This window comes from Falco naumanni, chromosome 1, assembly GCF_017639655.2.
Source record: "Falco naumanni isolate bFalNau1 chromosome 1, bFalNau1.pat, whole genome shotgun sequence".
In the NCBI taxonomy this organism is placed as follows: Eukaryota; Metazoa; Chordata; class Aves; order Falconiformes; family Falconidae; genus Falco; species Falco naumanni.
In genome coordinates, this window is record NC_054054.1 from 38,240,859 (window position 1) to 38,252,279 (window position 11,421).

Consider the following 11,421-nt stretch of genomic DNA (forward strand, 5'->3'; position numbering starts at 1 on the left):
CAGATGTGGGAGCGGGAGGAGGAGGAGGCAGGGCCAGCACAGCCGGGAATGAAAACTAAACTCACCGCAGCCTCCCCGAGCCAGCAGACCGCGGGCTGCCAAGAGGGGATGGACTCCCGCAGGGGACAGGGCTCCCAAAACAGCCAGGGACGGGGATGCTGGGGGGAGAGGGGAGAGACACCAACAATCCTCCACCTCTGCCGGCTCTGTTACCCCACTCATTTGTCTTTTTTCTGTCCAAAGGCACATTTTGCTCCCAGTTTTGGTCGCTCTCTTCATCCTGGCTGACACATCAGGCATAGCCTCATGGCTCTCCACCCCCATCTTTGCCCACCACTCTCTGCCCATCTGTCTGTCCTGCCCATTTGTCCATCTACCCAGACATCCAGCCACCTCCTGACTTCAGAGCCCCGTTTCTCCCAGCCCCGCAGCCCCCTGAGCCCTGTGGCTCTCCAGACGGGGCTCCTGACTTGGGCTGTGCCGGGGAATCAGTGCCAGGGTGTCCCGAGAGCAGAGGGCAGGTGAGGGCTCTGTCCTGTGGCTTCCAAAGGTCTCTGTGCCAAGAAGAAACCATCCGTGGAGGATTCAAAAGAGCAGGCAGATCATTTTGATCACAGGTAGTTGGGATCATTGGCATCATTGGGATCATTTGGGTCATCGGGACCATGGAGATCATTGAGATCCTTGGGATCACTGGGATTGTTGAGATCGTGAAGATTATTCAGATCGCTGGGATCATGCATCAAGCTCAAGAAACCCCTGACCTGGGGGGGGGGGGGGGGGGGGGGGGATGGTCACCCTGGAGGGGTGGTCTTATTTAAAACTTGCAAAGGTGTATCAAATCAAGGTCTATAAAATTAACACAGTACGTGTAAATTGGATCCCAAAAGGATTATCTGGCAGGTCCTACCCTGTGGTGGGAATCGGAGGCTCCATGCTGCTGGAGTGGCACCAGGGAAGCCTTAGTACTGCTGCTGGGACAGCCCCCGGGGGCATGAAGCTGCGGGGGCCCAGGTGGGGGGCAGGGCCTTGGGCAGAGCTGGATGTGATGGAAGGATGGGCATGGAAAGTCTGGCAGCTGGGAGTGGGCATCGGCTGGGGACATGGTGGCCTGGAGCAGGATATGCCAGATGGTTGGCGGGGGCACCACTGCGGCAGCACCATCCTGTGCCAGCACCAGCCCTGCTGTGGGGCTGCCCAAGCACCGAAGAGGGCAGAAGTGTGAATGCTGAAGCAGCAGCGAGGAACTTGGCTCTGCGCAGAGCTCAGGTCCCTCCTAGGGCTTGGGTCCCTGCAGTGGAGGCAAAGCTGCCTTTGCTCTTCTCCCTGGGCTGGACAGCCCAGACACCCCTGTGATGGGCACTGCGGGGTGAGCGCAGCCTGAGGGCCATGCTCCACGCTTGCCTCCCACCGCCATCCCCTGGGAGAGCGTCAGCGGGCTCCTATAGACCTGGAAGAGGACTGGGGTGCCCGTGCCACGCTGGTCGCCTGTCCATCCACCCCTGCACACACATCTATCCATCTCCCGACTGCCAAACCTGTGCATCCCTCCTGCCCGCACATGCACATTTATCTGCCCATTTTGCTGCCCTCCTCCTCTTGCTGTAGCAGTGCCTGAGTCACCAATCCCAGTTTGTGAACTGGGAAGAGCCAAGACAGTGCCTGGGTGCGTGCTGGGCTAGGAGGGGGGTGAGCTGCTCCTGCAGGCAGATGGGGCAGGAGCCTGGCAAAGGGCAGCATTGGGACTAGTGGCCATGGGCTCCTGAGCAGGCTGTGCATGCACACATATGTGCATGGGCATGTAATGCATGCACACGCACATGCATGTTCATGTACATGCATGCACGTGCTGCATCCTGCTTCCTGTGCCAGCTGGACAGAAAAAGCCACTTTCCAGGGCATGCAGGGCAGCACAGGTGCCCAGCCATACTGGGGCTGCACGGGCGCTGCACTGGGGCTGTACTGGGGCTCCACCAGGGATGTACTGAGGCTGCACCGGGACTGTACTGGGGCTGCACCATGGCTGTACTGGCGCTGCACTGGGGCTGCACTGGAGTCAAGGTGACAGGCTGGGTGGCAGGAGCGGGGAGGTCTCGGTGTCCCCCCAGAGCCATCCCCTGCATAGCTGCCCCAGAGCAGGGGAAACTTCTGGAGGGAGGGGAGGAGGAGGGGAAGAGAGGGGTGGAGGGGGCTACGCCTGTGTTTTCTTCCCTGGCACCTCGTCAAGGGATGAGGTAGCGCTTTCCGGTAATTGAGGCAAGGCCCATGGAAATGCCTCGGTGAGGCAGGAAACCCGGGAGGAGAGCAGAGAACCGGAGCTGGGAAGTGAGCACCGGAGCCTGGCCGGCACACCAAGCCTGGGTCCTGCCAGGGGGCAAAACAAACCCGGGGCCAGGCCAGGCTGGTGTCTCCCATGCTGGCACCCCATGCTGCTCCCGGGGCCGGCATCGGTGCTGTCTCCCCCACAGCCACTGGCCAGGCATGGGCAGCCTGTCCCTTTCTGCCCAGTTTGCTCCTCCAAAGGCAGGCAGCATCTCCTGGGGAGAGCAAAGCAGGGAGCTGGTCCTTCCTGTGCCAGGACGGGCAATCTTCATCACTATCATCATCATCATCATCACCTGCCATCACCAGGTGTGACGATGAGGGATGGAAAGGCAGGCGGCATGGCTGGCCAAACGAGTCCGAAGGAAGGTGCCACAACCAGACCAAGGTCTTCACAACCTTGATGCCAAGGGGTTCCCATGGGCAAGGGGGTGCTGGCGCCTGCAGCCCCCCTCTCTCACTGCGCCGGCACACCAGGAGCAGGGAGGGAGCACGCCCAGCCTGGGAAGGGCCAGCTCGCTTCCTTCTCATAGCATAGCCCCTGCAGCCGGCGGGAAGGGCTCTGGCCAAGGCCAAGGGCAGAGCAGCCAGCAGGGCTGCGGTGATGACGGCAGGCGGGGGGGGGACCGGCCAGTTTATGAATGTTCCCATTGTCGGCCATCCCACCCGTCCCCTCTGCTCCTTGCAGAGCTGCCACCCTCTTGGCATCTGCCGGGTCCCCCTGAGCACCTGCCCTGGCCAATGTCCCCCTGTGCCCCATCCCACCATGCTCAACTGCTGTGCCGAGGTGGCCCAGCGCTGCGCTGGGGTGGCTTTTTGGGTTGGCAGTCCCCACTCGGGCTTCCCATGGAAGCCACGGGGCAATGGAAAGCACCAGAGCGCGGGGGCCAGCTGCAGCTGTTTCGCACGTGGCTTGGGCCAGGCTGTCTGCAAACCGCCCGTGCCTCAGTTTCCCCACAGTTCCCATGCTGCAGGTGTTGGGGGGGGCTGTTCTGGGCAAAGGGTGCTGAGCCCCGCAAAGCTGCCTGTGCTGCCCCCCAAGTGCACACACACCCTGCGGGCTGTATGGGTGCTGAGCGGAGCTTGGGGTGCTCATGGGGACAAGCTGGCCTGTGGGTTCAGCATTTTGCTAGGTGAGCAGCCAGCCTCATCCAGCTGGTACCCCCCTGGCCATGACCCCTCCTGGCTGTGATCCACCTGGTCCAGCCATGACCCCAAAGCCACGATCCATCTGGTTCGTCTGCGACCCTCCAGCCGTGATCCACCTGGTCTGGCCATCACTCCCTGGCTGTGACTTCCCCCAGCCATGAATCCCCCAGCCATGATCCACCTGGCCCCCCAGCACAGGGCTGATGCTGGGAGAGGGGCAGCCCCACACACACATATGTGCTCTTGCACACACACACATGCTCTTTCATGCACACACACACATACACGCTCTTGCACACACATTTGCACACACACAGAGTGAACTACAGCCATGTGCAGCCCTGTGCAACCACCCTTTCCTGCCAAACATGCCCTGCTCATGCACATGCATGCACATACACACACATGTGTGCACACGCCCCAGCCCCTGACTTCCCCAGGAAACTGCAGCAGCACACAGCACCTTCGCCGGTCTCACCGGACCTTTCATCTCCCTGGGCCTGAGGCCACGCCACCTTCCTTCCCGGCCTCTCCCCTTCCCCTGCCCGCTCCAGCCGCTGGCACAGCAGAGGACAAATGCTCAGTGGGGCCCCTTGTCCAGGGGTCTCTACTGCCATGGAGGAGGATGAGGATGCACGGGGGGGCAGTGCTGGGGCCAGCTGATGTGGGGCTGCCGTTTTACATGTGGTGGTGCGTTACACCCGCACGCTGCCTGTCCCGACCCTGAACCCTCGCCGGCTGGGCATCTGGAAAGCATTAGCCAGCCAGGATGGTGCATTAGCCGCTAGCGAGGGGAGGACGTGAGTGTTGCTGTGGGCGCCAAGGCTCCCGCCACCACTCAGCGAATATTTCCTGAACTGGGTCAGCTGGAGTTCTCCAGGAAAGGAAAATAAACCTGGCAAGAGGGCCCAAACAGGGGGCATGGGGATGGGGACACCTCTGCATCATCCCAGCCAGGGGTATCAGGACTCCTATGTTCGTCCCGCTGCCCAGCTGCACCCTTGTCTCTGCCTCCATCACTTTCTAGTGACAGTGCCCATCAAGGTGGCCTTAATTTGCTGGTAAAGCCATCATGGATGGTGTTTATTGCTGCCCATCCGCTGGCCTCTGTGCTGGATCCCCAGGGACCCCCACCTGAGATCGTCCTTCCTCCATGGCCAGTGGCCTCAGACACATGGGGATGAAGGAGCCAGGATGGCTGCCAGAAAGGGGGGGGGCTGCCGTTTCCCTGGGATTTTTGCCACCCCTTGGGGGTCTGGGGGCTTAAACCCAGAAAAATCCCATCACACAGTTGTGTACATAGAGGAACCATTTCTCCCTTCTTGTATCCAAGACCTGCACAGAGCCCTGCTGCAGCATGACTCTGCCACAGCATCGCCCCACCACCGCTGATCCGCCCAGCCCTGGCCTCTCCCTGGAGCACCCATGGGTGCTGCTGTGGGTGGTCACCTGCCTCTCCCACCCTCTGCATGGGTACAGCCGGGGCAGCCCGAGGGCAGCGCGCACTCAGGGCTCCCTTTCGGCAGCGCTGCTGGGTGAGGCCAGAGGGATTTGGGCTGCTCTGAATTCTCCCAGGATCTTACACCCAGATGCCTGGGATCCAGGCAGGGGGGAGAAGCCCCTGCAGAGCTGCTTCCCACCAGCATCCTCAGCCACTGGCTGGCCCCAGCCATTCCCCAGGAAGGGAAATGGAGGATTTGAAAGGAAAATGGATCTTTCCAGCCTCCCATGTCCCGGGGACCCCACGATCCTTCCCTGCTTAATAGAGACGGTAGCGTGGTGTGAAGGAGGGGGCTCCTGTGAGCCTCCAGCTACAGCTCCAAGACTGATGTTTCAGATCCTGATAACCGTGAGCGATGCAAAAAGGATGAGCAAAATGCAAAACGATGTAGCAAAGTGACTGCAGCCAGGGAGCTGAGCAGCGTAGGAAGGATCTTTAGCCTCTTCCCTGCAATCTCGGCCGCCGTTAGTAATGTGATGCAGGCAAGAGCCGTGTCGGGGACATTGTCTTGACAGCAGCTGTCCCTGAGCACTTTTAAACACGTCCTTCGCTTTGGGCTCAGCATCCCACCCCGTGCGCAGTGGGAGGGATGGCCGGGAGTGGGTTGGAAGTGTCTCGTACCCCCACAGCAGCCGAGCCTGGCCCCACCGGTTCTGCTTCAGGTGCTGGGGTTGGAGGGGGCTTTGGGGGGAGGGAAGGTGCCTGGATGAGGCTTCCCTGTCCCCCAGGCAGTGTCACCCTGGGGTGTCCTGGGTCGGCCCTGGCTTCTCTGGGGATGGGTGTTATCAGGGTGAGGGCACACTTCATGGGAAAACCATGTCGTGGGAGGATGCCTTAAAAATTTCCCGTGAAGCTGCTTTCTCTTAGCTCCCCCTTCACACTTTCGGATTTTCAAGCCGATGTTTTACTGCTAGCAGTTTTGGCAGAAACTGTTCTTTCCCTGCCAGAAAACTGAAGAGAAACCCCAAATAAGAGTATTTCCATCCAAAGCTGCTGCTGCTGTTCTTCACAAAGCCTCTCATGAATGGGAAAGCCATTTCTCACCCCACGACGCTCTCTGGGCAGGCACCACTCCATCCCTCAGCCGCCAGCACCACCAGCAGTAGGATCTCTGGTGCCAAGGGGCTCACCCCACAAAGCTCAAGTGGCTCTTGGGGGTCCAGGTGGGCAGTGAGGGGACGGGAGGGAGGGACGCTGCCACAGCCCTGGGGAAGGTGAGTCCAGTTTGCTCCCTGGCGTGCAGTGGGAGGGCTGGCTTGTTGTGGGATGGCTCCTGAAAAGTGATGGCTAACACTAAGACAAAGAGCCAAATGTGTTTTTCTTCTTAAACAGGGGTGTAATGTAGGATGAGGTGTGCAGGGGCTTGTAAGGAAGGAGAGCTGTGGCTCCATCCATCAGGGATTGCTCCCTGCTCCAGAAGAGGAGGGCAGCAGCAGAGCAGATGCTCCCTCCATCATTTCTCACCCTTCCCAGCTGCTGCCTGCTCGCTGCCCCCTCCCCAGCCCTGTGTCCCAGCACTGTCTGTCCCCCGCCGCGTTACAGCCCTTCAGGAGTGCAGCGACTCCGGCGCTGACAGTGAGCAGGGCTCCTCGTCCACAGAAAGCTTTTAGCCTGGGACACGGGGGCTGCAGGCACATTAGCACAGCAGTCCCCCCTGCTGTGCCAGGGGCAGACGAGGCTTCAGTTCACAGCAGCAAACACCCCCGGCTCTGCCACCAGGAAAATGCCTTCAGCCCATCCCAGCATCACTGCAGATGGGAGCGAGGGGGTAATTTTGTTCATGCCAGGGGTGCCAGGCATCCCTGGGGTGTGAGAAAGCAGCCCCAGCCTGTGGGAATGGCTGACTGTGGCTGGAGGAGTTGGGGACAGAGAGTTTGATCCTTTGTCCTCATGGCTGGCTCTGCCCAGTGCTGGTCTCGGTGTCTTTTGCGGAGCTGCTAGCAAAAAACATGGAGCCAGCCTGGCCCCGTGCCCATGAAGGTAAAAGCAATCCCAAGATCCTGGCTGGGGTGGGATGAGGGTGGCTGGGCACCTCCATGGCTTTGCACTGTCCTGGGGGATGCTCAAACATCCACCTGTTCTCACCTCACCTCATCTCATCAGGCTCGAGCACCCCTCAGGGCCTGGGGGATGCCTGGGTGGTTGGGAAGAGGGAGGTGAGGTGAGAGTGGAACTGGACCTTGGCTGCCCACCATGGGAGGCTGCAGCAGCGTTGGCACAGTCTGCTGTCCTCCCTGGGGAGCTGACAGCCCCCAGGAGCATTCCCGGGGTCTTGAAAGGCAGCTCAGCCTCCGCAGAGTAGCTCCACAGCCTGCCCTCAGCTGCCACAAAGGGGTGCTGCGGGGTGGGGGGGTCCTCTCCCTGTCCCCAGCCCTGTGTGCACATGCATGCACAGACCTCGCAGCATGGGGGGTCTCTGGGCTAGTTGGGGGGACCCCGTCATGCCAGAGCTGGGGAAGGATGGAAGTGTGGATGCATTTCCTATGCACACAGCCAGCACCCCCCGGGTCCCATCCAGCCTCCCTGAGCTTGGAGGAGCCAGGTCCTGCCTATGGGTACACAGCAAAGCCACAGCTGACCCCAGACATCAGGGCAGAAAGCTCCCAAGCCCCGTTGTGCACAGCATGGGATCCCCTGGAGTATTTAGAAGCTCCTCAAATGCTGCTGGGCAGCCTGGGGCTGGCAGGAACCAGCGTATCCCTGGGAGCATGGCTGGGCCAGGATGCCCTCAGAGCAGCCGGCTGCCTGCAGGACAGTGCCACCAAGCCGGTCTCTGCCCGTGCCACACGTGTTGTTGGTCAGGATGGAGCATCACCTAGAATCAGTATGGGGCTGTCACAGCTTCAGGTCTGGGGTCTTTGGTCCCTCAAGGAGAGGGGGGCACAGAGGCGCTGCATTCAGGAAAATCATTAGAATCATGGAAGGGTTTGGGTTGGAAGGGACCTTAAAGCCCATCCAGTTCCAGCCCCTGCCACAGGCAGGGACACTTTCCACCAGACCAGGTTGCTCCAAGCCCCGTCCAGCCTGGCCTTGGACACTGCCAGGGGTGGTGAAAAGCAAACCCTCAGGTTTAGGCTGAGCTGGGCTTAGGGTCTGGCCTTTTCAGGACCCACTTGGGTGGGCTGCAGCAGCAGCTGGGGTGGGAGTGATGCCGCAGGTAACCTGCAGTCCCCAGGCTGTCCCTCACCTGGCCTTGGGGCTCCGGCCACTGGTGGGTCATTGTGCCGGCACAGTGTGGGCTGGCAGCAGCGGGGAAGAGCATGGCTGCAGGCGCAGCTCCCTGGGCAGTGCAGCACGAGCATTGCCACGTCATATCACATTACATTGTACTTTATTGCTCATTGTGTCACAGGAATAATTTAAGTCGCTTTTCTCATCTGGGACTGCAGAAAACCCTGTCTTGCTCTTGAACTAATGAAGCGTCTGGGATCAGTGACTCAAAATGCTTAAAACACTTCAGTCCAGCATTTCCTAAATTTAAAAGTCAGATTTGTGCATTTGAAATTGATTTTTCACTTGAAAGCTTACTTTGCTTCTACATATGTGAATGTTAAAATCTCCTGGAGATGCTGAATCTGACCCAAAACATTTCCTTCTAGTCAAGTAACAGCTCAGCCTGAAACTTCTGCTCTCACAAGCACAGAAACCAGCAGCACCTCCAGGACCATCCCAACCCAGGGCTTTTTATTTCAGCTGGATGCTTGTGCACACCCGGACTTAGCAGCGGCTGGCCGGCCAGGCGATGCCCTGCCCGCAGGCATGAGCAAAAGTTTCACCCTGTGGCACAGCCACAGCCCTGCAGCATCCCCGACAGGTCCCTCCTGCCTGTCCTGTGCTGCTCCTCTGGCTGCTGCCCCCCTAGTTGCTGCCCCCTGCCTCTGCCAGAGCCCCATGGCCCCTCGGCCCCAGCTCTGCACCCCCCCCAGCAGCCCCCATGCCATGCCATGCCATGCCATGCCATGCCAACCCATTCCCTCCCATCCCCTCTCATCCCACCTTGTCCCACCCCATGCCAGCCTATGCCAGCGCAGGGGCCCTTAAACCCCCTGGTGAGGAATCAGTACCCTACTGTGTTCCCTCCTCTCTTCTGGCACTCCTGGGGTGAGGAAAACCCCCAGACATTGGGGGCACACACCAATGTGGCTGGGGCAGCCCCTGGGACAGGCTGCCACACCAGGGACCCCCTCACCAGCTCACAGCCCCTTCCACCGCAGTCACCCCTGGCCCCCCCAGCTCTGCAGAGCCCAGCCAGCGGACAGAGCCGGGGGGCTGTGTGGGCTCACCAGGGGCCTCACACCTACCCCACTGCCAAAGAAAATATTTACCCGGCGCTGAAATGAGCTGGGCTGTGTTCCCAGGGCTGGGTGACCCTTGGTGGCCCCTCCAGTGCTGGGGACTGGGGGCGGAGGGGGAGGGGGGGCACAGCGGGATGCTGGCTCTTGCTCAAGCCTGAACTGTTTCCATGGGACTGGAGGGGAAGAGTTAAATACCTGTCAGCCCCTCCTTGGCATGCCTCAGTAAATTCTGGCTAGTGGGACCCGTATGTGCCTGGCGCTGGGGGGGCCTGGGTGCTGCTGGGTGCAACGTGGGGGGGGCTGGGAGAGGTGCGGGGGGTGTGCCCAGACCACCACACAGCAGGTCCCCAATATCCATCTGCCTCTGAGCAGCGGGGACTGGGTCCTGGGACTGTCCCATTGCCCCCAGGGCAGCCCCTCTCCCTTCGGCCTGGTGGGCAGCCGGGACCCCCCGGCCGGGACAGCGCTTCCCAGTCCCCCCTCCCGAAGAAAAATAGTCGCTGTTGACTCAGGTGCCAGCGCTGAGCGCTGCGGCGCTGGGGCTTGGCCGCGGTTTTATAGCCTGTCCCCAGCGGAACGGCTGTTTGTTTTATTTGTCCTTTTCTTACAGCCTTTCACCCCAGGAGGGTCGGGGCGAGGCTCTGGGAGGGCCGCAGGGAGATCTGGCCCCAGCCTCCGTCACTGCCTCCTCTCCCGCTTCTTCCCTCTCCCAGCAGCATCCCACTGCCACAAATCCAAACCAGACCAATTTCGCAGGGGGGAAGCAGGGCTTTGCCCCCCATTCCCGCTGCGGAGCTGGCTTTGGGGTGCCCTCAGCCAGCGGGGACTGCGGTGGGAGAAGGTGTCCCTGGGGTGGGATGGCTGATTTATGCTCAGTCTTCCCATGGGTGTTTTCCCTCCTCTCCCTCCCGAGAGCCCACACCTCACATTCTTGGGATGCCCCCAGGCAGCCCCTTATCACTCTGGTATGCCGGCCAGCCCACATTCCTTCGGGCAAGGAGCGAGCTGCCTCCCACATCTCCTCCTGGTCCTGCTCCTGCCCCTCCACCAGCGCAGCTGGACACGCGCGGGGCTCAGAGCCACGCCGCCAGGCGTCACGGGTGGGGGGCAACCCCACGGGGCAAGGCGGGGAGAGCTTTGCCCCCAGGACGATGATGCTTGCCCCCCAGCTGCAGCGATGGCCACCCCTCGCTCCCTGAGAGCAGGGCATGAGCTTTGGTGGCACATTGCACACTTTCACTGATTTCCCTGATTTTCTTCATTTGCTTCTGCTTCCCCTGAAGGTTCCCTTTTGCAAATGGCCACCACCCCGGGGGAACATGTCTTGGGACCTGGAAAGAGGAACCGGATGGGGCTCTGCCCTGGATGCTGCCCACACGGAGGCTGGGGGCAGAGGGCCATGGAGCAGGCAGCCTCTTCGTGCCTGGCACCCTGTGAGCAGCTGATCCAGCCGGGACAGTGAGCTCCGCTGCTGCCCGCCTCACCGCTTTGAGGAAGCTCGTGGGTCCCTGCAGCTTGGCTGGCCGGGGGCAGGCAGGGTGCAAACTGCGGGCGGGTGGGGATGCTGAGCGGGCATGGGAGCTAATGCCTCACTTCAAACATGTCTGCCGGGCTCCTGAGCTTCTGCAGGGCTTGGGGAGCTGGGGCAAGGTGGACTGTTGGCCTTGAGGACATGTCCAGAGGGTGGGACGAGGTTTTGTGGCTGATCGGGAGATGAGTGCAGGTTTCCAATAGCTCTTTGAAAGGGACTCGACATAACCCATCGTCTTGGGCACCAGCAAGCCTGGACTGGGTCTGTGCACCATGCTGGAGGAGAGCTCTCTGGCTTTGCTTGCAAGCCTGACCTGACTCCATCCTTCCCAAGACCCCTGATGGAGAAACACCCTCCATCCTGGCAGGAGCAGGCTCTGCTTGGGCAGGGCTTGCCATGTTATGGAGCTGGGCTGGCTGCTCTAGCCTGGACCTTGCATCTTCTGGATCACATTGCTGCCCACCATGGGGGTGTGTTTGCACCAGGGATGCAGAGCAAAGGGTCACATCCAGGCCCTACAGCACCCAAACCTCGAGTGGAGATGGCAGCACCCAGCACTGTGCTGTGTGAGGGCATCTGCTCTGGCAAAAGCAATGTGAAGGACCAAAAGGGAAGTGGAGGCT